Source organism: Ochlerotatus camptorhynchus, unplaced genomic scaffold, assembly GCF_037179485.1.
Source record: "Ochlerotatus camptorhynchus isolate MF236.1 unplaced genomic scaffold, CSIRO-AGI_Acam_v1.1 ptg000277l, whole genome shotgun sequence".
NCBI lineage: Eukaryota > Metazoa > Arthropoda > Insecta > Diptera > Culicidae > Ochlerotatus > Ochlerotatus camptorhynchus.
Genome location: NW_027040766.1, coordinates 6,945,994 through 6,966,180, shown reverse-complemented (window position 1 = coordinate 6,966,180; position 20,187 = coordinate 6,945,994). Strand labels below are relative to the sequence as shown.

At 40.8% G+C, this 20,187-nt stretch overlaps 1 protein-coding gene across 13 annotated transcripts in view; it reads left to right on the top strand.

The window, feature by feature from the left end:
- Window positions 1–583: 583 nt before the first annotated feature.
- The window catches only part of LOC135706297 (liprin-beta-2-like), a 163,627-nt gene continuing 144,023 nt past the window's right edge, over window positions 584–20,187 (top strand). For 8 of the 13 annotated variants that reach the window (XM_065227877.1, XM_065227875.1, XM_065227878.1 and 5 more), the window contains exon 1: window positions 585–708. The gene's annotated coding sequence lies outside the window, so the exon portion shown is untranslated. Of the gene's footprint in view, window positions 709–20,187 lie in introns of all 13 variants that reach the window. The other 5 variants (XM_065227869.1, XM_065227865.1, XM_065227872.1 and 2 more) reach the window with 4 other exon arrangements.

Sequence of the window (20,187 nt, the reverse complement as noted above, 5' to 3'; positions counted from 1 at the left end):
CACTGAAAATGTTTCTTGGTAGTAATCCGACTGATGAAATCCGTTTTCAACAACTGAAACCGGCTGATCCGATTTCAAGGACCTGTCATGCCGTACTGGTCAAGTACCAATTTATGTGAAAATTCTTTAAAAGAACAAGGTGATACAACAACAACACGATAAAAAAATCTAGCAAAGCGAGTATCCATACCCAAATGAATTTGCGAAAAATAAATATACACTGAAAGTTTTATTTTATTTCCCCCTTGGTGATACTCCAAAATTTTGAAGGGAGACTTCCCCCGATTTCTTTTGACTTCCTTCCGGAATTTCTTCCAACTACTTTCGGAAGCTTCCCATGATTTATCTTGAAAGATTCCTTCCATATTTTAAAACAACAGAACATTATTGAGCACCCCTAGCAGACTTTCGCTCTCCTCAATTCTCGATCCTCTCCATGTATAGGAACACATTTCCAAGGCTGATATCCTCTCTCTCGCTACCTTCTCCGTGCGCCACCCGGAACGTGATCGTGTTTCACGCGCACCACTCTGGCTGGCTGACTGCTCAACTCAAACCTGAATCCGCCGCCTTTTTTCAGTAGTGGTAAAACTACCGCCGAAAACGAACCGCGAATTGTCGCCCCGTCGCCGATTGATGTCATTCGCGACGTCATCAACAGACAGCAGACGGTATTGAGGAGGATTTGCTTTTCTTATCGCTCAAGTGGTAATAGATTCGAATTCGATCTGTTTGTTTGCGTTTTGTGTGTGTGGAATCAGTGCAGAACCACCCCCTTCCCCCTTAAAATCGATAGGTTGTGAATTTCGTGCACCGGGCGTTCTTCGGCAGCTGGCGTTCTTCGGCAGCTGGCGTGCAATTTGCCGAATCAGTGAAATTAATTGGATTCGTTTCGATTCGCAATCGATCGGAAAAATGTGAATGGAAATTTTAGTGCGATTGAAAACCGGCGCGGATAAATGCAGTGAAAAATTGCTGGGAAATGATGGGGAAAAATCACAACCAGGAATTTTCCAACCACCACCATCGGCTTCCAATCAATCAAGTTTCTGTTTGTGTGGAAAAATGCTCCTCAAAGGGTGCATTTAGTGCTGATCGGGAGTCGTGGTTCCGATTCCACGATTCAATCGATTATTTACAACTTTAATCCCTCTGGGACGACGACGACGACAACAGCCAGCAGCGGTGGCTGTAATTCAATTAAACCCCATTTCGATCGGAAGCAGCGGAGGGAGCTCGGTAAAAGTCTAACATCCCGCTCTGTGAAATAGTGGCTCAGTGTCGATTTTTAATTGGAAGAAACGGCATTTAGATTGATCGCCGCCGCCGCCGCCGTCGTTGCTGTCGTCGTCGTGGGAGCCAAACCAAATTTGGGTCCAAACGCCGTCTGCGTGGTAGTTTAGAAGTTTCGATGGGGCTCAGTGTTATTCAAAGAGGATTTGGTTGTGACAGAGAGTGTGAAAAGTGTGCACGAATGGGAAAGTGTGTGATCTAGGGGACGAGACGAACCTCCGAAACGCCGGTGCCACACGATGGAAAGTTAATCAATATGGGGCAGTTTAATTAAAGTCGTGACTAGCCGCGAAGAAAAGCTAAGATTAACAGAAGGTGTCGTCGTGTGAAGTTTCACCGAATGGAGGGTTTAGTGCCAAATTGGTGTTCAGTTGGAATGATCTTCATTGTGATGAAAATTGCTGTTGAACTGAGATGGATCATTTTAGGACATTATTTATTAGGCAGTGCAGGGGAGAAAGCAAATGCCCAACGAGTTTTCGAAGGAGTTTTTCATATATATCCCACATGGGAAGCAAATGACATAGGTGGATAAAATATAACCGACACCGGACTAGCACACTTTTTCAAAAATGAATATTCATCAAGAAAAAAAACGTAATAATTTATGTGCAATCTTTCCTGCGCTTTTAACTATGGCTTTGATCTAATTCCCGTCATACTATGCACAACCCGCAATTAACCTGTATTTATCGAATGGATTTGAATAGAAATGGAAAGTTTCTACTAGAGATTCCATGTAACCATCCCACCGACCTCGACTGGGTTTGAACCCAGACCCATTGGGGTGAGAAACCAGTCGGCGCCGGCTATCCCGTACCTTGTCTTCGAGCTCATGTGTCTGTGTGCGTGGAGATTCGCATGTGTTTCGTTTACTCACGGTAGCATCCAATGTCGTTGCTGCCTCAACAGTATTGGCAAAGTATTTAACAGTGGTGGCCTGCGGAAGGACATGCTGTCAAATCAGCCTACTGATCATTCTTGTATGAAATTTGTTCCAAACGTAAAAAAAACCATGTAGGTTTCTTATGGATTATTTACGTTAGGAACGGTTCGACGACGATTGATCGTATTTGAAAGCCACATCCCATCCGAGTTGGTATTGAAACCACAGAGAACAGACATCCAAGTCAAATTCCTAAAGTGTGTAAGCAATTTTACTGCTATTTTGAATCAACATTTCAAACTAGCAATAACGTGGTGGCGCTAGTGCCGCTGCCCATCGACGTCAACGACCGGCAGACGTCATCTTAACATAAATGTCAAAATTTTTGAGACCAAACCGATCAAAACATGAGCCGCAAGTGCGAGTTTTATTAGTGTGCAAATAAACAAGGTATTACCAAGCGAAAATCAAACGCTGGTGTGACTTCAACGATGCCCCGAACGCTTTTCAATTCGGTTGCGCCTTCAAGTAAGCAATGATAGTAGCTGCTGATGAAATTTCTTTTTACGGGAAGAACCGCGCAAACGATCGTGCAGTTCCTATTCTAAATGAGAATGATTTAGATCGTTTCCCGTAGCCGGATCAAGATGAATATTCAGACTACGACTTTGAACCTCTCGACGTTAACGTTCCCATAGTGGCCCAAAAGAAGGAACTTAATGATCTGTTCTACATTCTCGGGGCAGCAGCAAGAAAACTTCAGAAGTGATAACTCGAGTCGCAACATTCCGTATGGCGGCGCTAGTGTTTCTAACAAAATTTATTTTGAATTCTTACACATAATTTTTCGAAAAAAATGTTTAAGCTTGGATGTCTGTTCTCTGTGTTAAAACTAGCGCCGATTGCCGGAGCCCCAGAGGGGTTCACGAAAATTAAGAAAACACGTGGATTCACGTTGTGGATATTCACGGATTTATTTATTTATTTATTTAATTTGTTTTTATTCATCGGACTTAACGTGTCTGAATGAAGCCTGATGGGGGAAAAGCCTAGAAAAAGCGTAAAAACCCAATATCTTTTCGAAATACATGAATCACAATAATACAATACAATTACAACGAACATTCATCAGCCGGCGCCGGTGGTGTAGTGGTAAGCGTGACTGCTTTCTAACACCCCGATGGGTCTGGGTTCAATCCCAGCCGAGGTCGGTGGGATTTTTCTGAGGCATAAAAATCTCTGGTCACGTCTTCCTTCGGAAGGAAAGTAAAGCCGTTGGTCCCGGCCCATGTGTGTTAATGGGTACGATATCCTACGCAGGTGTGGAAGCTGCCTTCCTGCACATTCGATTGCCGTCAATGGATGGCAATCGATGTCCGTCGGTGATTGGCACTGGATTGCGGAACAGAGACCGACGTTAAATAAAGGAAAGAAGAAATCAAGTCTATATTGCATAAAAAAAAGTTATCCTCCTATGGCATAGAGCTGTCCGTGAATAAGGTAGAAGTCCTCGTGATGCAGTTGAACCGGAAACAAAAAATAAACAGGTAGCACAATCCTTCACGTGTACATTAAATGGACAGCTGCTCACCTTATCAGGAGTCTGCGTAGAATACGGTGACGAAAGGTTTCCGCTGCACAGTTAAAGTCGAAAAACTCGTAAAACTCGTTGAAACGCCCAGACATGAACTGTATTGGGTCATTCAAGCTGTAGTTCGCAGCACGAGGTCCAAGATGCAGGAAACTTCTCGACCGAAGAACTCGTTCGGGTGCGTAGATTTCGAATTCAGCCAAGATTCCTGGAGAGTCGATATCACCAATAAGTACTTTCGCTGCGAACACGGCCTGACTAATCGTCCGCCTATGTTTTAGTGTTTCAAGACCCAGGAGTTGACAACGATCTTCGTACGGCGGAAGGTTCACAGGGTCATTCCAAGGAAGGTGGCGAAAGACATACCGAACAAATTTCCTTTGAACAGATTCAATCCTCGCTATCCAAACTGCTTGATACGGGCACCATACTACCGAGCTGAATTCCAAGATCGATCGCACTAGAGAGCAGTATAGAGCTTTTAGACAGGCAGGATTGCGAAACTCGTCAGCGATCTTGAAAATGAACCCGAGTTGCCTGTTAGCTTTCGCAACGATGCCCGAGTAATGAAGCTAGAATGTCAAGGCGCAGTCCAGATTCTAACACAAAGTTCCCGATTGGTCAGATAGGACTTGAACCAACGAGTTAAACCCGAGGATACACCGAATTTTTCAAGTTTAGCTAGCAGTATGGAGTGCTCAACCCGGTCGAATGCAGCCTTAAGATCTGTATATACAACGTCCATCCGCGCTCCAGCTTCCATACTCCGAAGACATAAAGAAATGAACGAAGCTAGATTTGTTGAAACTGATCTCTTGGGATAAAAACCGTGTTGGTCGGGAGAAATGTAATTTCTGCAGCTAGAGAATAATGCCTCGTTGATGATGATTTCGAAAACTTTAGAGCAGGCACTGAGTGATGTGATTCCTCGGTAATTTACGACGTTTCTCTTGTCTCCTTTCTTGTAGATCGGGAAGATGAATGACGATTTCCAACGCGTAGGGAACTCCCCCTGCTGTAATGAAATATTGAACAGCTTCGAAAGCGGTGTTGTAAGATCTGAACAACATCGCTTCAGGATGTTTGAGGGGATCCCGTCAGGGCCAGCAGCATTAGAAAATGTCGGCTTCTTGATAGCGGATTCGACGAGGTCTACTGCAGCCGGGGTAATCGAAAAATTGAAAGCATCACTGGGGGTGTCCCTCACCGCTTCAGAAACTTGGGACAACGAAGCCGCAGTGTCATTGAAAATGGCCTACGCTCTGTCGGAGAACAGTGTAACAGTGTCTCCGTTCTGAATTCATCCCCGAACCGGGAAACTTGACGCGTAGGCTTTAGAGAGCGCGATCTAATTTCTTGGGTGCGGTTTGCCCAGTAAAGCCATAGGGTAGAGCGCTACTGCGTCGTAATCGCCCATTTCCGTTCTATCGAGCAAAAATCATCAAACATATTCATGATTTCACCGTACACAAATCAATAATACTTTTGTTTCGATGCGTTAGCTCATAATCCACAACACAAAGCCTATACGGGCGCGTTGTATGAATATTTAAACTCATTGTTCTCAAAACAAACGAAGCGCTTCTAGCAAATCCAATATTTCTGTCTTCATTCGTAGAACGAAGAAAAACCTAGAAAAACCAATGGCGTTTCAATGCGTTAGGACGGAATTGAAACTCGTACAACAAATTTGCAATCAAGAAACAGTGATAGATTTCTTACAATATCTCAATAATTTGTGACTTTTTATCAAATCCAACGGTACGTATAGAAAGGTAAATAAATTTGGAAGTCATATATAGTAAAAACACTCCATTTTTGAGATCATATCCGTTCGAAAAAGAGAGGTTAAGTGTCGGTTATGCTTAGTAGGACGGAAATTAGATCCAATCTGCACAAAAAGCCACACATTTCAGTATAATCTCTACACATTCTCTATTAAGCAATGTTGATGGATTATGTTTGCATATTTCTAAACTTTCTGATATGATATCGAAGATCTAAGATATGCTCCACAGGATACTAATAATATCCTTTGTCAAATTGTGCCCCGTTGTAAGATATGTTCTGCAACCTTGGATTTGAATGCATAATGAAGTCTTGTATCCATCTCTTTTTAACCTCTGCGATGTGTTCCTTGAACCTTATTTCCAAAGTCCTTTTCGTCTGACCAATGTAGATATTATTACAATCCGAACAAGAGATTTTGAAGACAACGGTTTTTCCTAAGAAATGTATTGAATCTTTTGTTGATCCTAACAATGATTTGTTCTGCTGCTGAATACTAAAACTTCAAAACTTTGAACTCAATGGTTTGGTAATTGTTCTTACTACCTTTCTACACACTTTACACACACACAAAATTGACCGCACGTAACTTGTAACCTAACGTTTGAACTCTACAAGCTAACGGAAAGGATCGATAAATGCATTAAATTCTTTAAAAAAAATAATTTAGACTCTAAATTTAATTTAGAAGGATATTAACAAGATAACAATTAATGTTTTCTTGATAACAAATCCACGTATGCGTTTTGATATTAGTAATTTCGTTAATAATAAACAAAATGAGTACTCAATTTGTTATTATATCTTTGGTAGGAAAACAAAAAAAATATAAAAAACTAAAATAGGTAGTTATTATTTTGATATCATGATATAAAATTTAATAATCTGAATGTTTTGAAATCTATTGGTTGATATCAAGATTCTAAATTAAAAAATGTTGTCAATAAAGTGCGAATGGTGCTTTATTAAAGTACAGAACTGGAAATAATCATCCAGTGGTATAAATTACAAGGAAGTATACAATGAATCGATTTTGTCATTATAGACAAATAACAAAAGCTAAAATATGACTAACGATTGAAGTTTATTAGATACAATAGCATAGAAATAGACGATGTGAAGTTTATAAATTAAGAGTTTCGTTTTCATGACAATTTCTAGTGGAATTATATTCAATATAGGAATAGGACACACGAAGCATGTAAAAAATTAGTCTACGATGACTCTTATATCATTATGAATGATCATATCCTTCGCATCGAATATATTTTAACAGACATGAATGACGATATCTATTTTGTTGGGAGAAAACTGATAGTTAATGAGATTTATGACAAAATGTTTAAATATGAGCTAAGAAACCGACTAAGCCTACGAAAGTTTAAAGAGAAAGAGAGAAAGATGAGTAATTTCCATTTTCGCTTGGGGGTAAGGTTTCGTTGTCTCATCAGAGCGTTGTCGCCAGTAGTGCGGTTCTAGTTTCGTCTGGAGTTCGACCGGCTATGGTGACCAGTGGGCGACGATGAGACTCATCGAGATGGGAGGACAAGACAAACAAAAACTTATAAAGAGAGACAAAAGACAAAAGAATTAAATTCTTATACTAGACATTTGAAGAAACACATAAACCGACTGCATATAGTAGATATCGCGAGTTCTCAAAACGTCTCTGATCGCGAGTAGTGGTTGGACATAAAGGGCGAACACGAAATTATTACGACACCGAAAATGTCATGCCAATTTTCTTATAATGTTTAGAATCAAACCAAAATTTTAGGGTAGTTTTATACATATATTTACTTCAAAAATCAAAAGAAAAGTTAATCGATGGAGCCTTGCGTATAAAATTGAACGCATTTTCGCTTGATGCCCTCCATCAAAGTCTTTACAGTGTCATCCGGTACCAGTTTCTCAGTTTTTTTTTTTTCCATTTTCTTAACATGTCCTTCTCGTCTTTGACTGTCTTCTTGCTCTTCCGAAGTTCCCGCTTCATTATTGCCCAGTACTGCTCCACCGGGCGCAGCTCCGGACAGTTTGGCGGAGTCATGTCCTTTGGAACAAAATGGACAGAATTGGCCTCATACCACTCCAGGACACTTTTAGAATAGTGGCATGATGCCAAATCTGGCCAAAATAGCGGAGCTTCGTCGTGCTGCTGCAAGAACGGCAAAAGGCGCTTCTCGAGGCACTCAGATTTGTAGATCTCGCCATTTACTGTGCCTGAAAGGCTCACTCCTCAGTCCGCAAGAGCAGATGGCCTGCCAAATGAGATATTTGGAGGCGAACTTCGACATTTTCTTCTTCTTAAATTTGTCGTCCACATCGAACTTGCTCTTGCCGGTGAAAAACTCCAACCCCGGAATTTGCTTAAAATCGGCTTTTATATACGTTTCGTCGTCCATCACACAGCAGCCATATTTTGTCAGCATCTTCTCGTAGAGCTTCCGTGCCCGAGTTTTAGCCGTCGATTGTTGCCGCTCATCGTGGTTTGGGAAGTTCTGTACCTTGTATGTATGTAGTCCAGCTCTCTTCTTGGCATTCTGGACGTAGCTCTGCGACATGCCGAGCTTTTTAGCCAAATCACGGCTTGAGACGTTGGGATTTGCTTTAATCATCCGCTTCACCTTTCCCTCCGTCTTTTTGTTCTCCGGTCCCGGTTTTCTTCCAGCTCCTTTGCCGTGGTCCAACGTCAACCGCTCCTGGAACCGCTTCAACACTCTGGAGACGGTTGAATGGTGAATGTTCAACATTTTTCCCAACTGCCGGTGCGACAGGTCAGGAAATTCCAGGTGTTTGGAAAGAATTTGTTCTCTCAACTCGCGTTGGTTCACCTCCATTTTCGTTGAATCGAAAAACACGACTTCGAGTTTGACAGCATGTACACAATACACATCAATGAGAAAGTGTGCAAAATTTGGTTGATTTTTACCCAATGGTAAAAAAGTTATGCCCTGTTGAATGTGTCGCAATAATTTCGTGCTCGCCCTTTAAGTCTACTCATCACGCGAATGAAGGCACGGATTACGTCCAAGCCTTAAAATCACGCCCTCAAACAAACATTAGGCATAATTGAATGTAACCACCGTCCAAGATTTCCATTCTCTCAATCGGTTTGCCAACTCGAAAGGGTACTCAAGGGTAAAATTCATCGTGTGAAATTTGCCTGTTATAAAATTTGCCTTCGTGCGCGCCCACCTTTGCGAGAGAGTCCACCTATTCATTGCCTGGGATTGAGTAATGTGAGGGAACCCATACAAAGGTAATCATATATGATCTTTCGACCAGCGCACTCATCTGCTCCCTTACCTTTGAAAGGAAATATGATGAGTGCCTACCTTGTTTCATCGACCGAATAGCCTCGATCGAACTGAGACTATCCGAGAAGATGAAGTAATGGTCTGCGGGCATGTAGGAATTCATCCCCAATGCGAAGTTGATTGCTGCCAGCTAAGCAACAGGTTCCTGAAGTTTCCGAAAGGCGGTTGAGTATTCATTGAAGACGCTGAAGCCAGTGGATCCATTGAGACGTGACCCGCCTGTAAAATATCTTTACACGAAATTGACGTGTTGGTACTTTTCAGTAAAAATACGTGGGGTAATAATAGTTCGAAGTTGATCTGGAATCTAATGAATCACTTGTTTCAAGGACAGATCGTATTCAATTGAAGAACTGCTAATGGTAAAGTGAGCATGGTCTGAAGTATACCAAATAAGACCGAAGATCCGAAGATATGTAGTGAAAGTAGATTCTCATAAATCGAGATTATGTGTTCAGCCCAAGAATTTCTTCAAAATTTGCAATTATAAGTGTGTTTGTCACTCCGCATTTGATTAGTATCCTGAGAGAGAGATCTCCCAGAAACGGTTCTGAAGAGGTGTTACTCCTGTCAGAACCTTGAGACTGGCCTCACACAGTCGAGAGCAATACGCAGACAACGATATTGAAGTCGTTCCAATTTTATTAGGTGACTTTTTTTGCCGAGAGAAAGCAGAAAGAGCCGTACTCTAGAACAGAGAGAATTGTTGTTTTATAAAGCGTTATGAGGTCTTCCGGATGAGCACCCCACCATGTGCCACAAATTGAACGGAGAAATTCTATCCTCTATTGGCATTTTTGCTTCAAATACGTAATATGGGCATTCCAAGTGCTCTTTGAATCAAACCAGACCCCAGATGTTTCTGCCGAAAATATTAAGCTGCATTTGGGCTGGGTACCGCATTCGAGTAAACACTACCAGTTCAGTTTTCTGCGGCGAGAATTCGATCCCAAGATTCCTAGCCCAAGACGACAAGTTATCTAAGGAACTGTGCAATGGTCCTTGCTAGTCCATGGAAACCACACCGTCACCTGCAAGTTGTCTTAACGTGTATTGTTCTGTCAAACAGTTGTCGATATTTTTGACATAAAAGTTATAAAGAAGAGAGCCCATGTAGCTAATTCTGGAAGTTGTCAGCTGTCCAAGGGAAAAGTTCATTTGCTTTTCTGACAACAAATTTTACAAGAAATTATTTAAAATTCCAGAAAGTCCACATCTGTGCAGATTTTCTGACAGAATTTCAATGGAAACTGAATCAAAAGCCCCCTTAATGTCCAAGAATACTGAAGCCAATTGCTCCTTGTGTGCAAAGGCCAGTTGAATATCTGTGGAAAGCAGCGCTAGACAATCGTTTGTTCCATTGCTCTCGCGGAACCCAAACTGTGTATTTGATAGCAAGTTATTTGTTTCGACCCAGAATTCCAGCATTGTGAAGGGTCTATCCAGAGAGCCGCCGCTTGGAGATGTTTCTCGAAGAATATGTTGTGCTGGAACTGAGTCCGGACAGACCTTTTTAGCGAATTCGAATATCTATCGGTTGGAGTATTCTTCACTCTCATTAGAAGATAAGCGGTTACACATGTTGCGAGCTACCCTCCACAAGGTGTTCATTGAGGTTTCTCAATAGTATTTTGATATCCGACTTTGCTTGGATAACTACTCACTCACTCCCGCCTCTTCAACGGTTCAAGTCAAAGTGAACGAGTAGAAGTTCCAGAAACCCTCAGATAGATCATCGTGGCCGGAAGTTCGTCAAATTACCGAAGTAATTCGACGACCTTTCAAACGACAATTCTCATAATTTTGTCTGAAAAAAATTCAATATCATGGAATTTCAATATACTCTTGCTCAAATCTATTTTCGGTTACTCTTTTATAAAAGAGAACGGTTCGAATTTGAACCCCGGACTTTAACGAACAGATAGTGTATTCTGTTTCTATGAAATTAATTGGCTGAACGTATAGGAGACTCATTAATTTGTGTATGACAAGTGTAACTTTATACGAGTGGATATTCATTAGCGAAGAAAACATTTATGAATTTAATTGTAAAAAACGAAACTTCTAAATTCTGTAAAAATAAATTACTTATTAAATAAATAGCAAAATGAATGAAAAGCGTACTTGTTACAAGAAGTGAACGGGAAGTCTAATAATATCATGCTTTATCATGAAGTTTTGTAAGCTTCTATGAAAGATCCTAAGATTTTTTTCCCTTGATTTGTTTTCCGTCGATCTTGTTTTCCGTGCTGAGCACCAGAACATCCCGGCGGCGCCGACTGGGATTGAACCCAGGCCTGCTGGGGTGAGAGATAATCACGAAGACCTTAAGATTATTAAGCTGAAACTTCTTAAATTTTGATGAGGTTCCAAACATAGTTATGTTTTCGAGATTTTCAATAATTAGACTTTGAAGTAATGAAATTGGGTTGTTAGAGTAATGCTTTAAAAAATCTGCCAAAAAAACGTTATCTTCCAATTTATTCCACTAAGTTATTTGTTGTACCCATGACAGATGTTACAACATCATGTAATGATAACAACATCTGTATACAAAATTGGTGGGTCACGAGCTTATCCAATTTCTCAAGGTAGGTCGCAGTGGATACAAGTTTGAGAATCACTGTTCTAGACAGTATCGGGAATCGAAGGCGGTACTAGTCTATCTGAAGCCTCTGCTTCACTTTATATCAGCTAATTGGTACAGAGATCTATTTCAACTTTTTTCTCAGAGAAAACGACTTGACAATAACTTTGTGGAAGGATCGAAGATGCTATTATTTGTTTAAATAATATGCCCCTCACTTGACCTTTAAATACCAACAATTATCTAGTTTACGAAGGCCTATAGATTACTCAAAACGTTTGAATCGATAAAACGTCCAAAGGATCCCTTCAGACTGTGAATTCATGTTTTATATAAATTAAAAATAAATACCAAAATAATCCACCAAACATTCAAAATTTGCATCAATCAACCGACAGTAGAAAACTGAATATTTCACCACTTAACAGCAAAACGATAACCCAATTAGCATAAAATCCACCGAGCGAAACATTGACTCGACCAAATGCATTCTAAAATCTCGTTCACAGAACTCGTGTCTAGCCATCGTTACAAATCCTCCCGCATCGCTCCTTCCCACCATTCGATACCTTTGGATACCTTCTTAGCCCCCACTCGGCAAAAGAAGGGAGTCGTCATATTTAAAAATTCATGTAACATTCGGAATTAATTTCTTCAATCGGCTTCAGCCGGAAGCCAACCGTAAACAACCCAACCAAGCGACGGCTGCCAGGCTGGGAGGGGGGAGGGGGATGATGAATCTATTAGTATGTGTTGAGAATTCGGGGCCGGTTTGTTGGATGTTGGAAATTCGTAACGTAAACAACATACAATCGCCGGTAGGCTTGCGTCGATCGCCGATTTCTGCTAGGACCATTATTTAGGTCAAGAAAACGTCCGTACGGTTTTCATTTTGTTCCCACTAGATTGAAGTCAAGCGTGGGAGGAGGCGGGAGGCTTGAAATTCAGCCAATTACTAGCAGACTAGTAAGAGTAAATAGGTAAATACGGACGGTAGCGATGGAATCCGAATTGACTGGCGTCGAGCATGCGGCGCACACGAGTGGTTTTATCTTAAAGCGAGCAGTATTTTTCACCTGCTTTGCAGTTTTACGGTGTGAATATTATTGTCTTCAATGCGCCATTTTTCCGAGGATGATAAGATAGCATAATAGTCATAATTGAGCGTGGCCTTGCGTGGGCGTGTTGCTCAGGGTGCGGAAGCACGTGAATTTTGAGCATGCGATAAGGGCTCGCGCGCTAACTACTCTTTGTTTGTTGGAGATAGTAAGTAAGATAGTTTCATTTGAGTAATGACAATGTGCAAATTAAACGCGGAGAAGCCGGAATGAATCAACTTGAAAGGAATCCGTTAGAAATTTGTTTTTTTTTTTTTTTGGGATAAGTCAAACATCGCTATGTTTCACTGAATTAGCAAAATCGCACGGTGAAGGTGTTGACCGACAACCGGTTGCCGATATTTAAAAGTCGTTTGCCTTGAAATTTACAATCGAACGTGGAGTAACAGAGGTGTGTTTGTTGATATTAAATGTTCGTTGAACAGATCCTGCTATGCCAGTTAACCATTTCAATGAACTCATCAACGCAAGATGAAGATGACGATGATTGAGACTACCTCTCATGTAGCAAGGCATGGGCAATCCAATCAGAAGGACATGATCAAGTTCCACTGGCAAATCATATTCATGAAGGGTGAAAAACGGAGGGGTGGACTCGTAAGCAGAAACCTGCTTGCGAAACCCACCGAGAACAGAAGAAGAATCTCTTTCTATCAAACTAGATCATATACTTCGCTATGGAACAAGTCCTCGTCCTGAAGGATGTCCCGTGAGTGTGGAGAAGAGCCCGACCTTTATCCACGAAATGTTATCAACAGGGAGATGGCATTCCCACTCTCCTCGTCCAAATTGCTTCAATCGGGTGCCTTGTTGGACCCTTCCTTCGCTTTGGTATATTTATTTAAATATTGTAAGTTATATACAATGATTCATCACTTATGCAAGTCGATTGAAGTCTGCCGTAAATGAATGCGGGCTAAGTTGATTCTTAACATAAGAGGGTAGATGCGTAGGTGAAGAATAAGAGAAAGGAGAGTCAAAGGTGTTGACATGCAGAATTAAAAGTCGTTGAGATTGAATGTGCATGTTTAAATATCGTTGATCCAGTTACCTATCATATAAATTTGCATAACATCTACCCAAGCAACACACATGTTCTATAAAAGTTCAAATAACCTTTATAACACTGCTTTTGGTTGTATAGCAGTTAACTCAACATCATTCTATGAATTTGTGTTATACTTACATTTCGATGAATATGGTGTACCTATTTTACCTTTTATGTGATACCCTACATCACAGAAGCCAACCTTGAATCGCAGACCAGGTCAATTGCTTTTTTTCGACGTACGAAACAGGAACCTATATCAAGCTGAACATTGCATTAGGTCCTAAGTAACATTGATCGATTCTGTTCGTCGACTTTCCAATTGGTTAATAACATTAGCACATAGCCGTTTCTTGTTGTGTTTGTCGTATTACATGCTAGATAAAAGCTTCTTTTATCGATCTGTGTGCTGAAAATACCTGGGAATGCTTTACATGGCCGTGGGAATACAAAGAGAAAGTCGACGAAGATATGTAATATGTCAATGTTGCTTGATATTACTTATACGGAATTGGTTGCCTACAAGTACTCCCAAATAATGGAGGCGAACCAGCCTAAGGCTGAAAGCCTCCTAAATAAAGCTAAATAATAATAATACTCCCAAATGAACAAGTGCTCCTCATGGGCTTCACCACGCTTGTCGCACTACAGAAAGAGCATCATTAGCAGCAGCAGCAGTCATAAACGGGAATCATCCGCCAACATCGGCCAATCAGGAAGCGGTATTGCTTGTGAGAACACATCCGTGGACGGCAGTGGTTCTTCGTGAGAAGCTCCGGTCTACCTGCGGCATCACTAAAGCTCCAGTACTCCGTTGGGCAGTACAATCGGGTGATTCCGGCGCCAGCACACAACGCTTTTAGCAGACAAGTTCTTCCGACGCATCCGCTTCCGGTGCACATCCAGTTCACGGTGCAGTACATCCAGTTTGGTTCGCTTAGGCGAGCTCAGATTGCCAACACCAGTGCTGATAAAAATCATTTCTTCTACACTCAACTTAGCTGAATATGAAGACAACCTTAACAGACCAACTCCGTAAAGATCAGAATTTTCCAGGACGTTCAGAGAACTTTTTTCAAAGTTAAGAGATGTTTCGAAGGGGTCAAAAGCTGTAAGGAAAATCATTGACCCTCTCGTAAATTTTACTGGTATTGCGTGAACTTTACGGATTATCTCTGAGCTTTGCCAAAGTTCTCGTAAGGCTTTTGATGTTTTATTATTACCATATTGTCCGTGTTCCCTACCCCCTGTTTTGGGGTTTCTCTTAGCTCAGAAGGCACAGAATAATCTGAGACGTGATATGAATTGTTGGACAATCCTAGAACTTCAGAATAATGACTGATCATTCTGGCATCTTAAAAAATATCCAGAGGCTCTCATTAAGATCTTTGGAATCCTGAAGGACTTTGGAATAATTTTTGAGCAACCTGGTGTCATCAGAGAAAATCTGGGAGACGTGATTTGAATTACTGGACAGTTCTAAATTTTCAAAACAATGCCTGATCATCCAGAAGCATTGGAAAAATATTCCTTAAGATTTTTGATATCCTGAAGGTCCTTGAAATAATTTTTGAGCACCCTGGTGTCTGGAAAGATATATATGAGAATCGTGACTTGAATTGTTGGACAGTTCTCGATTTTCAGAATAATACCTGGTCATCCTGAAGTCTTGAGAGAATATCCTGAGGACTTCCTTGAGATCTTTGATATCCTGAAGGTCTTTGGAATAATTTCTGAGCAACCTGGTACGAAGAAAAAAATATCTGAGGAACGTGACTTGAATTGTTGGTCACTCCTAATTATTCAGAATAATATCTGTTCCTCCTTGTTTATCCTGAAGTCTTGAGAAAGTATTCTGAGGTCTTCCGTGCGATCGTTGATATCCTGATGCACTTTGGAATAATTTCTGAGCAACCTGGTATCATGCGAGAACATTTCAGAGACGTAATTTGATTGTTTTTGCACAGTTCAAGATCTGCAGAATAAAACCTGATCATTCTGAAGTCTTTGGAAAATATCCAAAGGACTTCCTTAAGATCTTTGATATCCTGATTGTTTTTGTAATAATATGTGAGCAATCCGGTATAATGAAAAAAAAAAACCTAAAAGACATGATTTGAATTGATAAACAGCTGTAGATCTTCAGAATAATACCTGATCATCCTGAAGTCTTGGAATAATATGCAGAGGACTTCCTTAAGACCTTTGATCACGCACGGGCAGAACTTTCCAATGTTGTCTTTTAACTGATGAAAATAAACAATGGTTCCGGCATACGAACTATTACATTTTATTAATAGTTGATAGCGATTCAATATAACACAGAAGATGGTACCTTGATTCAACTACCAGCAGCACCGGTTTTTTGTTGTTTACGCTTAACGGCTGACTAAAAGTAAATTGATACGCCCCTCGCGCGCTGCCGAATCGAAAAACTGGTGCAAGTTTGATCAAAGTAGTTGATCGCGTTCAGAAATAACGTCAAATGGACTTCGAAAGAAGAAAACATATCCGGAGTGTTCCGGTTCCAAGCTGACTTAAGTGCTGAGATGCCGAAAACAACAGTTTGTCGAGTGCTCAGAAGCTACAAGGAAACCCTGAGTGTGGAAAGGAATCAACGGACCTATGAAAAAACTGGAACCAGAGATCGTCAGCTGCTCAGCAAGGTGTTGAGGTGCGTCAAAACCAACCCCGGTCTTTCAGTCCGAGATGTGGTCAGAAGGTACAACGCCAACTTTCAAACGGTGCGGAACATCCTTGCCAGGGAAGGATACAAGTCGTACAATGCCAGAAAACTTCCGAACCGGCACATGAAGCAGAATTCCGTGGCCAAACGACGAAACACAAGGGCTGCACTTGGATCGATGACGAAACATACGTTAAACTCGATTTTAAGCAGCTTCCCGGTCAACAGTTTTACATCGCGACTGGACGTAGGAATGTGCCGGCTAGATTCAAGTTCGTGTTTGCCGATAGGTTCGCGAAGAAGGCCATGATTTGGCAAGCGATTTGCAGTTGTGGTCTGAAAACGGAACCATTCGTCACATCCTCGACGATGACATCCCAAGTTTACATCGAAGAATGCTTGGAAAAGCGTGAATTACCGTTCATCCGCAAGCATAGGGGTAAAGTAATTTTTTGGCCCGATTTGGCCAGTTGCCACTACTCCAAGGTGGTTCAGGAGTGGTATGCTGCCAACAATCGATGTTGTCCCCAAGCAAATTAATCCTCCGAATTGCCCGTAATTTCGACGAATCGAAAAACGCTGGGCAATTCCAAAGCAGCGACTTCGACGAAGTGGCGGGGCAGTCAAGGACATCTAGCAAATGCAGGAAAAATGCGCTGATTCCGTGTCCGTTTCTACTGTGCGGGCGCTGATGGACTCCATTAGTAATCCTATACATAGATATTCACGGAAGCGGCCATCTTGAGCCAATTGATCAGTGAGAACTGTCAAAATGTGAGCCAAACGAGCATTCTGATCGGAATATTTATTCAGAGGAGTTCTTATCGAGTTGAAAAGTATTGTAATCGGGGTGAAATAAATTCAAACAAATCTTTGACTATATGTTTGTAGTATTACTTCTACGTGAAGTCAACGATTTACATAGTTGAAGATCAGTGGCGTCACGTGAGAAAATTCACTAGTTGTGCACCTATTTTATTTATATTTTATCTGTAACAGTAGAAGCCAATTTTGATGCATAATAAAAAAAATGGGATACAAATCTTTCGACGGGGGTACCTGCATAAAAAATTTAACAAAATGATGATGGGAAACAGTTCTGCTACCAGTTTTGCCTACTCTTGCATAGAAACATTGATTTTCTTTTTAAGTCTCATGTTTATGATATATGTCATCGTTACTCACCGTTTCCTAAGCAGTAGCGTTGAATTGACGCCAATTGCGATTTCCTCGAAATGCTCCACTTCCCGCGCAATTTCCTCGAGCATGACACAACCAACAATTTCCACTTGTCCATTTTCGGAAAGTTCCGCGTTAACATTTTACCATTTCTTTTACATGTCGTTTTCAAGTTGTCCAACTTTGGTCGTGGGACGTCTATTCTCGCAATAAGCATTTATTCCTCCATGGATCTTCTGGCAAACGGTCTTTTCAGGAGGTCATCAACAATATCCTGTTCCACGATTCCTATTTAATTTTGCACTATGCTATTGGCAAATCAAAGTTGGCACTCGTGGAGAATAGAAGAACTATGAAGGTGATGATGGTTTCAAAATTTTCCACGGGGAGGTATACGAATGCAATCTTAAAATGCTTTTATTTTGCCATTGCAGCATTTTATTTAAATCTGGTTTCTGCTACAGTGGTAGAAAAGCTGAAATCTATGTATACACTTCAAAATCTGAAAAGAAATTATTTTTTTCTATATCATATGTCTATTGAGTAGTCCTTCAGTTTTCTACTAACGTAGCATTAACCAGATTTAATTAAAATGCTCCATTTGCAAAATAGAAGCATTTTAAGATTGTACTCGTATACCTCACCGTGTAAAATTTTGAAACCTTCATCACTTTCTTAATTCTTCTATTCTCCACGAGTGCCAACTTATAGCGAATTCGTTTATTATCGTGCGAAACCGGACTTTTTGTTAGTGCGAACCTCAACCTGAGCTGGGTTTTAAAAACAAACGATCGAACTGACGTTTGTCAGAAAACAAGCAGGCCCAATCTTGATACCCGATCCAGGTTGGAACTGAATAATAAACGAATTCGCTATTAGATTTGCCAATGAACAATATTCCATCAATGCGCTGAGGCTACTGAATGAAATGCAGACATAGTAGTGAGAAAATTTTTAAAATTTAAAAATTCGATGTGTGCGTGTAGGTAGGTATACAACGAATGACGGCTCTCCAAGATTCAATCAATTCAGAGAGAAACTCAAATGCGACGTTGCCTATACGTGCCAATTTATTCTCTTCTCTTCAAGGTTCAATTTACTATGATGTATTTTTTTAAAAATTCAAAAGCAGTTTTTTTCGACGCATTTTTTTAGATTGCAAAAAGCTTGCGTCATTTTGTGTAAAATATCAAAAGGAATCGAATAGTGCGAGCTTTTTGCAATCTGAAATAATGCGTTGGAAAAAACTGCTTTTGAAATTTTCCAAAAAGCATCAAAGTAAATTGAACCTTAAACTGTGCAAAGATAGAAGTGCACAAAATAAACACTAACACAGCGGCAATTATGCTTACGGGACTTCAATACATATACAACTGATCTGGTTGTAAATACGAGCGTTTCTGGTGCACAAGCAAAAGTGCTCAGACTGGGAGAACTAAGCATGCGGTGGCTTTGGTAGAACGAAGTTATATTTTCTTTGCTTGTTTTGTGTCGCTCATTCGCCATAGAAGCACAAAAAGAGTGTTGTCTGCACGTGGTAAAATCCCAGCGTGCCCGTACGTGAAAACAAGATCGCTATGCCTCGCTTCTGTTTTTACGTACATTTATTTCAGTGGCAGGTAAAACCGGTAAAACGGAGGTTGAGTATCGATGTGGTAAAGTTCAGTTACTATCCATATGAAACCAATAAATAGGGCGGACAAAAATGGTTTTAATTGAGTATTAAATTTTTGCCTCTTAACTTTTATGAAATTTAAATTTTACTTTTAGAAAATCCGAGACTGTGCAGTGCACGAGGTGCACATATGGACGAGACGCCACTGTATGAAGATGCTAATTTAAAATAACAGACTGTAGTGGTAATTTTTATACGATAGATGGAGTAGATGAAAGCATAGAGTTGATAGTTCCGTTAGAGTACGGCAGTGTGAAGATTGTATATAGATATTAGACAAGCGAGCTAGGACAACTTTTAAGGAAGGTACAAATCGGTTTTTTCATCTCTCTTTACCAAACTCCCCCTTAGGAGAGGGATGGTGAGGGGTGTCCCCCCCCCCCCGCCACCACTGGCAAAAAGAGATGAAAACCGACCCGCTCATGTACCAACTGTGTGTTTGAAACAGTTCTACCGATTTTTTACCGCACTTCATGACTGGATGCGTTCCTTCAAATAACAACTGATTCAAAAAGCCTCCTCCATCAGAACTGGACCCGCTTCCAGTGGTTTCATTGTATGGCAGATTCGCCAACGGGGGTCAGAGCGCTTCCATTGCAGCAATGGACGCAAAACGTGGTCAACACTCACACACTCATCACGAAACGTTGCTTTCCAAAGTCGACGACGTATCGACTGAAAGAACTGCTGATGAAGAACAATGAGGAGGACCACACAATGGTTGCTGCCGAGAAAACAGACGATCGCGTGGCACACATCGAGAGTGGCCTGATTTTGTCGACAGCCGAGTGAACACTCTTTTTGACACTAATGTAACCAATTGATTGCTCGCTCCCATACCAAGGGGTGCTATGATGGTGATTTATTGCGAATGTAATCGCTCTTTTTAAGAATAGTTCCAGCGCCTCAAAATCGATAAAATTATGTATTTCGGATATATTTTCCAGGGTTGCTTCCACTCACTTGCTTTAAAAATAAAATGTTTTTCTTTTAATTATGCCTTTATTGGATGTTATACT